The sequence below is a fragment of the Taudactylus pleione genome, unplaced genomic scaffold, assembly GCF_031769625.1.
Source record: "Taudactylus pleione unplaced genomic scaffold, aTauple2 ptg001250l, whole genome shotgun sequence".
In the NCBI taxonomy this organism is placed as follows: domain Eukaryota; kingdom Metazoa; phylum Chordata; class Amphibia; order Anura; family Myobatrachidae; genus Taudactylus; species Taudactylus pleione.
In genome coordinates, this window is record NW_028285650.1 from 311167 (window position 1) to 324326 (window position 13160).

Consider the following 13160-nt stretch of genomic DNA (forward strand, 5'->3'; position numbering starts at 1 on the left):
TCCCGAGGTACATTGTGTGAGCCAGGCAGCCTCTAGTCCCGAGGTACAGTGTGTGAGCCAGACAGCCTCTAGTCCCGAGTTATAGAAGAAAGACATCTCAGTATTTCAGAGTAGAATTATCAAGAGTTGACAACCGTTACTGCAGTATATTCACATCTGGAGAGTGATACATGACGTTACCAGGATGCAGAATGCCACAGACTCTACACGCAAATCTAATCTAATGTACAGACCAATTTAAAAGAACTACATTTTGGGAATTTGATCTCTATGGACATACAGTATGGAAACCTCTCACCTAGAGTAGGGGGTCTGCTCTACACTAGCCACCAAATTAGAGGGTCTGCTCTACACTAGCCACCAAATTAGAGGGTCTGCGCTGAACTACCCACCCTATTGGAAGGTCTGCTTTACACTAGCCACCAAATTGGAGGGTCTGCACTAAACTACCCACCATATTGGAAGGTCGGCTCTAAAGTAGACAGTAGATTGGAGGGTCTGCTCTTCACTAGCCATCATATTGGATGGTCTGCTCTAAACTACCCTTCTGCAATTTACTAGTCACCAGGGCAACTTTACACTAGCCATCAGATTGGAGGGTCTTCTCTAAACTACCCACCATACTGAGGAGACTGCTTTACACTAGCCATCTAAATGAGACATCTGCACTATGTTAGTTATCAAGCTGAGAAGACTGCTATGCACCAGTCACCAAATTGGAGGTCTGTTTTACATATTAGCCACCAGACTAGCCTCTGCATAGTACAATATCCATCAGGGTAGGTTCTGCTTCATATACCATTCACCGTTACGGGTAAGCCAGTCTACTGTATGTATGGCATGGTAGGTGATGGGTAGGCCTGTCTATGTATGGCATTGTAGGTGATAGGCAGGCTTGTCTATGTATGGCATGGTAGGCGAGGGGTAGGCCTGTCTGTGTGGCATGGTAGGCCTGTCTATGCGTGGCATGGTAGGTGATGGGTAGACCTGTCTATGTATGGCATGGTAGGCTTGTCTATATATGGCATGGTAGGGGAGGGGTAGGCCTGTCTATGTATGGCATGGTAGGCGAGGGGTAGACCTGTCTATGTATGGCATGGTAGGTGAGGGCTAGACCTGTCTATGTATGGCATGGTAGGTGAGGGGTAGACATGTCTATGTGTGGCATGGTAGGTGAGGGGTAGACATGTCTATGTATGGCATGGTAGGCGAGGGGTAGGCCTGTCTATGTATGGCATGGTAGGCGAGGGGTAGGCCTGTCTATGTATGGCATGGTAGGCGAGGGGTAGGCCTGTCTATGTGTGGCATGGTAGGTGAGGGGTAGACATGTCTATGTGTGGCATGGTAGGTGAGGGGTAGACATGTCTGTGTGGTATGGTAGGTGAGGGGTAGACATGTCTATGTGTGGCATGGTAAATGATGGGTAGGCCTGTCTATGTATGGCATGGTAGGCGAGGGGTAGGCCTGTCTATGTGTGGCATGGTAGGTGAGGGGTAGGCCTGTCTATGTGTGGCATGGTAGGTGAGGGCTAGACCTGTCTATGTGTGGCATGGTAGGTGAGGGCTAGACCTGTCTATGTGTGGCATGGTAGGTGAGGGGTAGACATGTCTATGTGTGGCACGGTAGGCCAAGATGCACAATAAGGTGTCCTGCATGCACTTTCTATAGGTCAAAAGTTGAGTGTATGACAATAGAATTCTTATTCCACATTTGTGATATAGATTTAGTCTCCTGACACCAACGCTCAGCTACAACCATACTTACATTAGGTAGTAATAGAGATTATGATATGATCCTGTCATCCAGTGAGCAGCCATTTGTGTCAGAAACCCGCACCCACCTCAGGGTACATTCACCGGCAGCGGCAGGGGCATAGTATCGCCATTCCCATCACCACCCCTTGGCATTGATAAGCAGCATATCCATGAGGACACCTTGTGGCAGGTAACATCTCTGTGGGAGAGTTTCCCTGGTTCCGGGTTCTCGGGGAGTCGGTTTCTGTACTCACTAACACTACGGCTAAGACCCCCAGCTCCCAGCTCTCACCTCCTGCAGCTCAGGGATGTGTTTCCACCACTACAACTTCTACTACTCAACTTACATGTCTGGTTCTTTTAGACAACACAGATTTCCTTGTATGCGGGATGTCAGTGTATAGTATATATTACTGCTGTATATTTATAGCAGAGTACTCCGGCATCATTTGGGTAAGAGCCTGGAGGTCTCTGTGTCATACAAAATAGGAATACGACTATTTAGAATTTAAAAAAATCTATAACTCATTTTGGCATTTTGTTTTTCCTATAATAGCTAAGTATAAATTATTTTACATACAGCTACATGCAAATGATTAACAAAAATGTACTATACCTGGGTGCGTATATGCATACGAGAGGGCAGAGGGCAGCGCTGTAACACAAGAGCAGAGAATTGTGGGAAGTTTTACATCAACTCTGGAATAAATGTCGATTTCCTAGAAGCATTTTTATTTTCCTATTACTTATAATTTAGGTATTTAGTGCTCAGCATTGTGATTAGGAGCTGGATTAGAAAGTCACAGATAATATACTAATTAGATACATGTGCAGCCCTCAGAAAAATACAACTATAGTTTATTATGGAAATAACTGGATCTCCTATTAAGCCCTAATGAACAGAAATATAATATACTTCAAGATAATTTGACAATGTTTCCATATTAGACAAGTATCTGGATTGGATACTTTGTGAATTACACAGTCTGCATTCAGAAATATAGTGACATTTGAATTAGAATAGATCATCTTGAGAGAATAACTTTTCACATGAGACTATCAGGGAAAGCCGAGGGTTATTCATCAGGTATGACTATATACTACAATCATTAGAATAGCAATTTAGGTCATAAAATGAAGTCTATGCGGCCGGAATATTATATTTTATTCACATTCCTTTCTTCCTATTAACACAATCTTTTTTTCATTATTACTTCACCGTTTTAACAAATGAAATACGGATATTTTTATCGTATGAACAATAAAGGTTATTTTTTAAATTTGAAGTGCATCACACAATGACAATCTTCCCCCTTTCTTTGTCTTGGATTAGAAAGTGCCCAACCACCCTCCAATCAGAGCCAGGCCTATGCTCAGGCACATTTTAAGAGAGTAGGGCAGGGGCAAACGCAGGAATTTTAAAGGGGGGTTTCCAAACGGCTGATTTAAAAAAAAAATAACTCTCTCTCTCTCTCTCTCTCTCTCTCTCTCTCTCTATATCTATCTATATATATATATATATTCCATACATAGACTATCATGACCAAAAAGCATGTTGTTTTTTTGAACAGGGAGAAGGAGATAATGTTATGTGTATAGGAACTTCCACTGTTGTCACTTCACACAGTGGAAACTCCAAGCTGCACATAAACAGAGATAATGTCTATCTCAGACTCCGACCAGGACAACACAAACAATTAAGCAATTATAGTCCCCATTCATACCTTCCCCTGTCACATACAGCAGCAGCACACACCGTGTCCCCCACAGCTTCATCCAAGGAGTTAATCATTCATAACTCGGTCAGCTAGCCGGGCTGAACGGGACTCTGGAGAAGTGAAAGGTGAGGAATACAGGCTGCCGTTACTGTTACTGCCGGGCTGCCGGGTGATCCTCCTTCTCCCACGCTCCCTGCTCTGGGAGAACTGTAGGCAGTGCCCGAGCAGCTCCGATCGTTGGAGGGTGGCCCGCCGCTGGTGCAGAGATGGAGACAAGGCTGTCTCCATCTCTGGAAAAAAAAATTGGTCTGTCAGGGGGGGTTTCTAGGTACTCAGAAACCCCCCCTGCGTGCGCTAATGTAGGGGGCCATGTGCAGTCTACATTTGAGCCCCCTCCTCTATCAACACACCTAGAGGGGTATTCAATATGAAACGTTAACTTCACTGCCGAAGTTAACGTTTCATATCGGAGTTTTTTTCTGCGTTAAAGTCTGGTGCGCGCTCCCACTTATCCCCGTATTCAATATAAAATTATCAAAAACGGGAAACTCCGAAGTTGGATTTGCGTAAAGTTACGAATTTTTCCTTAAAATAATTGTAAGACCCCCCTAAAGTAGTAAAAACATGGGGGAACACTATGGGTACCCCCATTTTAGCCTTTAATTGAAAGTCGGGGATTTAAATAGCCGCAGCAGGTGTTTTTTTCCCGACATTGAAGAAGTGATGCAGAAGAGCACTTAGGTTATTTTTTTCGTTTTTTTAAGTGGTCCCATCAAATTTGGGGTACATGAAAATGGGTACTAGCATATTTTGATGTCCCTAAAGTAAGTTTTTAAAAATTCTGCATTTATGCACCTGCCGCTATAAATCTATTCTAGAATACACCTGCCGCTAATAATCTATTCTAGAATACACCTGCCGCTAATAATCTATTCTAGAATACACCTGCCGCTAATAGCCTATTCTAGAATACACCTGCCGCTATAAATCTATTCTAGAAAACACCTGCTGCTAATAATCTATTCTAGAATACACCTGCCGCTAATAGCCTATTCTAGAATACACCTGCCGCTATAAATCTATTCTAGAATACACCTGCCGCTAATAATCTATTCTAGAATACACCTGCCGCTAATAATCTATTCTAGAATACACCTGCCGCTATAAATCTATTCTAGAAAACACCTGCCGCTATAAATCTATTCTAGAATACACCTGCCGCTAATAGCCTATTCTAGAATACACCTGCCGCTAATAATCTATTCTAGAAAACACCTGCCGCTAATAATCTATTCTAGAATACACCTGCCGCTATAAATCTATTCTAGAAAACACCTGCCGCTAATAATCTATTCTATAATACACCTGCCGCTAATAATCTATTCTATAATACACCTGCCGCTAATAGCCTATTCTATAATACACCTGCCGCTATAAATCTATTCTAGAATACACCTGCCGCTAATAATCTATTCTAGAAAACACCTGCCGCTAATAATCTATTATAGAAAACACCTGCCGCTAATAATCTATTATAGAAAACACCGGCCGCTATAAATCTATTCTAGAAAACACCTGCCGCTAATAATCTATTATAGAAAACACCTGCCGCTAATAATCTATTCTATAATACACCTGCCGCTAATGATCTATTCTAGAATACACCTGCCGCTAATAATCTATTCTAGAATACACCTGCCGCTAATAATCTATTCTAGAATACACCTGCCGCTAATAATCTATTCTATAATACACCTGCCGCTAATAATCTATTATAGAAAACACCGGCCGCTATAAATCTATTCTAGAATACACCTGCCACTAATAATCTATTCTAGAATACACCTGCCGCTAATAATCTATTCTAGAAAACACCTGCTGCTAATAATCTATTATAGAAAACACCTGCCGCTAATAGTCTATTCTAGAAAACACCTGCCGCTAATAATCTATTCTATAATACACCTGCCGCTAATGATCTATTCTAGAATACACCTGCCGCTAATAATCTATTCTAGAATACACCTGCCGCTAATAATCTATTCTAGAAAACACCTGCCGCTAATAATCTATTCTATAATACACCTGCCGCTAATAATCTATTATAGAAAACACCGGCCGCTATAAATCTATTCTAGAATACACCTGCCACTAATAATCTATTCTAGAATACACCTGCCGCTAATAATCTATTCTAGAAAACACCTGCTGCTAATAATCTATTATAGAAAACACCTGCCGCTAATCTTCTATTCTAGAAAACACCTGCCGCTATAAATCTATTATAGAAAACACCTGCCGCTAATAGTCTATTCTAGAAAACACCTGCCGCTAATAATCTATTATAGAAAACACCTGCCGCTAATAATCTATTATAGAAAACACCTGCCGCTAATAGTCTATTCTAGAAAACACCTGCCGCTAATAATCTATTCTAGAATACACCTGCCGCTAATAATCTATTCTAGAATACACCTGCCGCTAATAATCTATTCTAGAATACACCTGCCGCTATAAATCTATTCTAGAAAACACCTGCCGCTAATAGTCTATTCTAGAAAACACCTGCCGCTAATAATCTATTATAGAAAACACCTGCCGCTAATAATCTATTATAGAAAACACCTGCCGCTAATAGTCTATTCTAGAAAACACCTGCCGCTAATAATCTATTCTAGAATACACCTGCCGCTAATAATCTATTCTATAATACATCTGCCGCTAATAATCTATTCTAGAATACACCTGCTGCTAATAATCTATTCTAGAATACACCTGCCGCTAATAATCTATTATAGAAAACACCTGCCGCTAATAATCTATTATAGAAAACACCTGCCGCTAATAATCTATTCTAGAAAACACCTGCCGCTAATAGTCTATTCTAGAAAACATCTGCCTCATACTTGCAGAATAGCCCTGAACCTATTTCCCTATTGTTTAACAATTTTTTCCCATTTTTTTTTTTGCACCCCAATTTTTAAGTACATTTTTTGGGGAGTCCCTATTTTTTTAAAAACTTTTTTTGACACAGTTCTTTTTTAAATGTCAATCTCAGGGGTGCAGGCTATTTTTTTTAAGCCTGCACCCCTAAACCCCAATTCTGCACTTTTTTTCGACACCTATTCAATGGTGAGAAACTTATCACCGTTTTTTATCAAAGACTTGTCAAAACTGCGATAAGTCTTCGAAATTGAATACGGTGTAAAAGTAAAACCTGCGATAATGATGTCATAATTGCGATATTAACGCAAAAACGATGTTATCGCACCCATATTGAATACCCCTGTCTGTGCAGTACATTCTGGCTTCATGTCCGCACCTTTTTCCCTGGGACATCTTTTCTGCGCTTGCACGAGTCACTGGGAAAAAGGCCGCCATTATTTTCCAAGTGATATTTTTCCTGATCTGCAGCACGGGTCCGGCATTGTGGCGCCGCACACCAGAATCTGCAATAAGGTAAGCATAATTACCTATGGGTGCCGGGTATGGGGCCCCCTGGACCTAGGGACCCATGTGCACCGCACACCTTGCACCCTGCATAGGGAACCGGGAAAGAAGGGATGCTGGGTGAAGCCAGGGGTGCTATGCTGGGAGAGGGGTGCTGGGTAAGGCCATGGGTGCTATGCTTGGAGAGGAGTGCTGGGTGAGGCCAGGGGTACTATGCTGGGAGAGGGGTGCTGGGTGAGGCCAGGGGTGCTATGCTGGGAGAGGGGTGCCTGGTGAGGCCAGGGGTGCTATGCTGGGAGAGGGGTGCTGGGTGAGGCCAGGGGTGCTATGCTGGGAGAGGGGTGCTGGGTGAGGCCAGGGGTGCTATGCTGGGAGAGGGGTGCTGGGTGAGGCCAGGGGTGCTATGCTGGGAGAGGGGTGCTGGGTGAGGCCAGGGGTGATATGTTGGGAGAGGGGTGCTGGATGAGGCCAGGGATGCTACGCTGGGAGAGAAGGATAGGGGAGAGAGAGGGAGAGAGAGAAAGGTAAAGAGGGAGAGAGAGAGGTAGAGAAGGAGAGGGAGGGATAGAGGGTGAGAGGGAGAGGTAGAGAGAGAGGGGGAGAGGTAGAGAGGGAGAGGGGGAAAGGTAATAGATATGTCAAAATGGGGCAAATTTATCACAATTGTTTGTTCTCCGCCTGACTCCTAAAGGAACAAATAAGAGGCAGAAAGAAAAGGGAGGAACACGTAAGAGGTGAGGGAACATTGTGTATGATGTGTTAGGCGGTGAGGTAACATTGTGTATGATGTGTTAGGAGGCGAGGGAACATTGTGTATGATGTGTTAGGCGGTGAGGTAACATTGTGTATGATGTGTTAGGAGGCGAGGGAACATTGTGTATGATGTGTTAGGCGGTGAGGTAACATTGTGTATGATGTGTTAGATGGTGAGGGAACATTGTGTATGATGTGTTAGGCGGTGAGGTAACATTGTGTATGATGTGTTAGGAGGCGAGGGAACATTGTGTATGATGTGTTAGGCGGTGAGGTAACATTGTGTATGATGTGTTAGGAGGCGAGGGAACATTGTGTATGATGTGTTAGGAGGTGAGGGAACATTGTGTATGATGTGTTAGGAGGCGAGGGAACATTGTGTATGATGTGTTAGGCGGTGAGGTAACATTGTGTATGATGTGTTAGGAGGCGAGGGAACATTGTGTATGATGTGTTAGGAGGTGAGGGAACATTGTGTGTGATGTGTTAGGAGGCGAGGGAACATTGTGTATGATGTGTTAGGAGGCGAGGGAACATTGTGTATGATGTGTTAGGAGGTGAGGGAACATTGTGTATGATGTGTTAGGAGGCGAGGGAACATTGTGTATGATGTGTTAGGAGGTGAGGGAACATTGTGTGTGATGTGTTAGGAGGTGAGGGAACATCATGTGTGATGTGTTAGGAGGTGAGGGAACATTGTGTATGATGTGTTAGGAGGTGAGGGAGAACAATAAGCCATACAGCAATGTGTTGGTGGGATTATCTGGTTAGTGCCGGCTCTGCCTCCAGCCAATTCCCACTCTTCCATTATTGCATTAAAACAAGTGGTTCAGCAAGATCAGGGGGTGAATTAGAGAATGTAATGAAATAAAGTAAACAATATTATTTCAATGCTGATTTTTATACAATTACATAGTTGGCCAATATAAATAGCTGATACTGGTGTTATTATCTTATTATTATTAATTATTATTATTATCTATGCAATCATATTCCAATGTCTGTCTGGAGTTATGCATACACGGTGGGAGTAATGGAAAAATAGTGGGGTGGGGGGTTTACAGTACAGGTGAGGAGGGCGGGGGATAACAGTACAGGTGAGGAGGGCGGGGGATAACAGTACAGGTGAGGAGGGCGGGGGATAACAGTACAGGTGAGGAGGGCGGGGGATAACAGTACAGGTGAGGAGGGCGGGGGATAACAGTACAGGTGAGGAGGGCGGGGGATAACAGTACAGGTGAGGAGGGCGGGGGATAACAGTACAGGTGAGGAGGGCGGGGGATAACAGCACAGGTGAGGAGGGTGGGGGATAACAGCACAGGTGAGGAGGGCGGGGGATAACAGTACAGGTGAGGAGGGCGGGGGATAACAGTACAGGTGAGGAGGGCGGGGGATAACAGTACAGGTGAGGAGGGTGGGGGATAACAGTACAGGTGGGCAGGGGATAACAGTAAAGGTGAGGGTGGGGGATAACAGTACAGGTGGGCAGGGGATAACAGTAAAGGTGAGGGCGGGGGATAACAGTACAGGTGGGCAGGGGGTAACAGTAAAGGTGAGGAGGGCGGGGGATAACAGTACAGGTGGGCAGGGGATAACAGTACAGGTGAGGAGGGCGGGGGATAACAGTGCAAGTGGGCAGGGGATAATAGTACAGGTGGGTCGGGGTTTTACAGTACAGGTGGGGGGATTACAGTACAGGTGGGGTGGCGGGGGATTACAGTACAGGGGGGGATTACAGTATGTGGTATTTGCTTTTTTCCTTCTGTGGACGTAGCAAAGATGAGAAAATATTCTAATGCTGGAGGAGGCACCTGAGGACAAAAGACAGGCACTAATAGCATCGCAGATCTGACTGCTGCATCCGAGCACCCAGCATCAGATCACCATCTTGACCATCAGTCACAATGGTCGCAGTCATCGGCCATCTAAGTAAGCCTAAATGTACCCAAAATGACTGATGAAGCTGCTCAGCCTGGGGCCAGGAAATCTGTGATGGAAGACTCAGACCCTCGTCTCTCCACCCCCAGGAAACGGGGGCGACACGCCCCTATTTTTGGGAACACTGGCCAGCTGCACCCATTCTCTCTTCCCACCCCCCTAAACGGCTACAGCATGTCAATCATGTTGCAGCTTAGGGGCCCTGCAAGCGTGCTCACAGATAGAGACCGGACCTGCGCAGATTCTAACAATCAGACTTGTACGCAGAACATGGGGCTTCATTCATGCCCAGTATCCGCAGCATTGAGCTGAGTGATGCTGTGTGTACTGAAGTGCAACAAAACTACTACACAAACAATGTGATTATATAATATGTACAGTATATTGTAATCTATTTAGGATAATTGTGCTCAAACCAATAAACTAAACACCTGAAAACCAAAACCCTTCTAATAGTATGTAACAGTTATTTATTTTTATTTAAACATTGGTCCTCTCATCGGATCTATGTCTACTGTGTCATACGTCCCCTTACTGTAATAATGTTCCGCCAGTGTTCAGTAAATAATTATGGTGCAGTCTCGTTGGAGTCCTTACCCAGGAGAATGAGCACTAAACAGTTCCAGGTCTTCATCTTGGGTTTATTTTATACCTGAAACACAATAATTATATAATTAATCATTGACTATTATTGGGTAAATAAAACCAGTAACAGTGTATCACATGCTGGAGTCTTTCCATTTCAGTGACCCACGTGGCGTTTACTTACAGAGACCACAAATACATTGAGCATGCTTAATCGAAGAAATGACGCCGTAATGCAAATGCTACCCACCACCAGATATAAGCGCTCATCAAATCCATAAGTGAAACGCGTTTCGCATGCAGTGTCATTGCTATGTAATGCAACCCTGCACTATAACAACTGCAGTGATGTACTGCTTGTGCTGGGCCCAATTCAGAGTAGCCTGCAAACCCAATGATTTGCGTACTACTCCGATGTAAGTAGATTGGTGCATGGGACGATCTTCTATTGCAAGATCTCTTGCAGTTCCCCCAAAACCACACCCTGATTGACAGGCGGAGCTGTTTGGTGGCGATGAGTGGGTGGGACCAGTTTCCATTCCAGATGCTCCAGTTTACTAGGAGTGCTGACAATGTATCCAAGTAGTAGCACTATACCTGGGTCTACTCAACATGGTAAGGCCAAGAAGTGGTGGGTTCCACAGGTGCAGCAGAACATAGCATGGCTGTGACCTTCCCCTCATACCCCCACTCCTGCCTTTGCTTAGGAAGCAGCAGAACATGAGCACAGGAAGGTGGGGACATGAAAGGGTGGTGCAGGACAGAGACTTGGCATGGTCAGTCTATAGATGACCCATATCTGAAGACCACTTAGACTAGGTCACTCTTGTTGTTACAGACAGGTGAGAACCATCAGAGAATGTTTACAAGGTTTACTTTAGTGCTCAATTCATGATTGCATAGTAATTACAAGTCATCATCTACTATTCTCTATCTACACCACTTCTCTCAGAAATATAATACGCTCCTTTGGATGCCAGAAATATATCTACTGTATGCAGATGATTCCCTAATATATCCTTTCCATAGCTCTCACCATCTGTGTTGGCCCATGATTCTGGTTATTCTGCCATTTCATATTGGATGTAATCTCTCCACCTCAAACACAATCTTTAAAAAATGTTGTTAAAAATACCTCCATCCAACAGAAGCTGCTGGCCTAATATCTCTATAGCTGTAGACAATACAAACTTAAACCATACCCCTCAAGCCCACGTCTTCCAGTACCCGAGTCCTACCTTCTATAGAGAAGGCCTTCATAATCGTCAGGAGCCTGGCTTAGTCATGACATGTGACAGACAGTCACTGTTCCTGATTCGTCACTAGGACCTTGCCAACTTATTTGCTGGTGAGAATAGTTGTGGGTAGCCTGTCTGTGGTAACCATGAGAAAGACGCATAAACCAGCCATATACAAGGGATCTCTACATCATCTATAGATCTATGCTGTTGCATGTCCAACCATAGAACTGACAACCTGCGCGCTGATTGTAACAATAACTGGATACTTACCTGAGAGGGTCACAAAAGAGGCATATTCACCTATAGGGGGTATCTTTTTTCCATAGATGTGTGATATGCGTTAAAATTGATTGAACAATGTTTTATTTAACTGTGGTTGCTTGGTCTCCTGTGGCCTCAAGGGGGAGCACATACTATGGAAAGATACCCTCAAAATACTTCAACATGATCTAATGCGACTTATACCAAGCCCAGGCCTGAAGACTTTAGCTGGACTCTTGTTCTGCTGGAGGGGGCACAAAATCATCACCTCATTGTATACATTACTATGGTGGTCTTGATATTGACCTCGCAGGTGGGCATGGTAATGCCTCTCTGGACTTCCAGGCCCCTACCTTGCAATCTGTTCTCATTCCCACCCCCTCTCAGAGCCTCTGACCCATCAGGCAGCAAGATGGACAAGATCAAGCCAGGGCCAGTTAGTCTGAGCCCCTCCTGATGTGACAATGATCATAGTAGCACACATTATACTGCCAACTACTCAAGTCCATTGGCAGCAGACATCGCCTAAGGATTACCACTAATGCCTCTAATTGACAAGAGCTGGAAAACCTGCAAACCACATATGACATAACATATTTCTAATACTGACTTAAATGTCCTTTGAATAACTTCTCTGCACCAGGAATCACGTAACACGTAAGATAAGATGTAGTACCCTCTTCACAATCCAAGGAGGACTATTAGGCATGCACATCCAAGCCTTGGTAGTTAAAGTGGAAAATCCCCAAAATTTGCATCATAAAAACACAGGTTCACAGGAATTCCAGAATAAGTCAGGTCCACAGTTAATGAAGTAATTTAGCGTACCCAAGGCTAGTGCTCTAAGAACCTATGGTGAAATGGTTACCCCACAAATCCAGGGCCATTCAGCTATAAACAGAGAGGTTTGGTAAAGCACACAAATCCCATACTACAGAGAAAACATATCAGCGAGCGGTCGCCACAACTGATCTAAGAAGGACGATCAATTCTGATCTTTCTGGAGTTCTTTGTAGCACAAAGATAAAGGAAGTCTCCGAAGTCTGACGTTTGCTGTTCGAACTGAACAAGCTCTGCGCTGCGGCTTTCAGAATCCACTGCTTAGTAAATACAGCCCTAAGTTACCTTCAACGCATAAATCCGCTACATGGCAGGAACCCCCAAACCTGACTATTGATCCCTACTAATCAAATGTGATCTGTTGTCCTCAATAGTTTGGAGCAAGGCATTTCCTATACCTTCTATCTTACTGTCCCTATAAGATCCAGCTTGTATTGAGTCCTACATTAAAGCTGGGTATACACCTATACAATCATCGGGCTGTTCATCTAATATCGAGAGAACGGCCGTTGTATTGTATAGGTGTGTACGCTGTCCCGATGCAGGAGCGTCAGCCAATAAACGGCTTTTAACGCTCCTGCAGCGGTCAGGATGTTGCATCTTATGTACTGTTTAATATT

The 13160-nt window shown here is 44.0% G+C and overlaps 1 protein-coding gene across 1 annotated transcript in view; it reads right to left on the reverse strand.

Moving 5' to 3' along the window:
• Positions 1-10245, reverse strand: part of LOC148450940 (alpha-tectorin-like) — a 36775-nt gene extending 26530 nt beyond the window's left edge. The window contains exons 1-2 of the mRNA XM_088462491.1: positions 10211-10245; positions 2371-2409 (exon numbers count right to left, since the gene is read on the reverse strand). The gene's annotated coding sequence lies outside the window, so the exon portion shown is untranslated. The remainder of the gene's footprint in view (positions 1-2370; positions 2410-10210) is intronic.
• Between the last annotated feature and the right edge of the window lie 2915 nt (positions 10246-13160).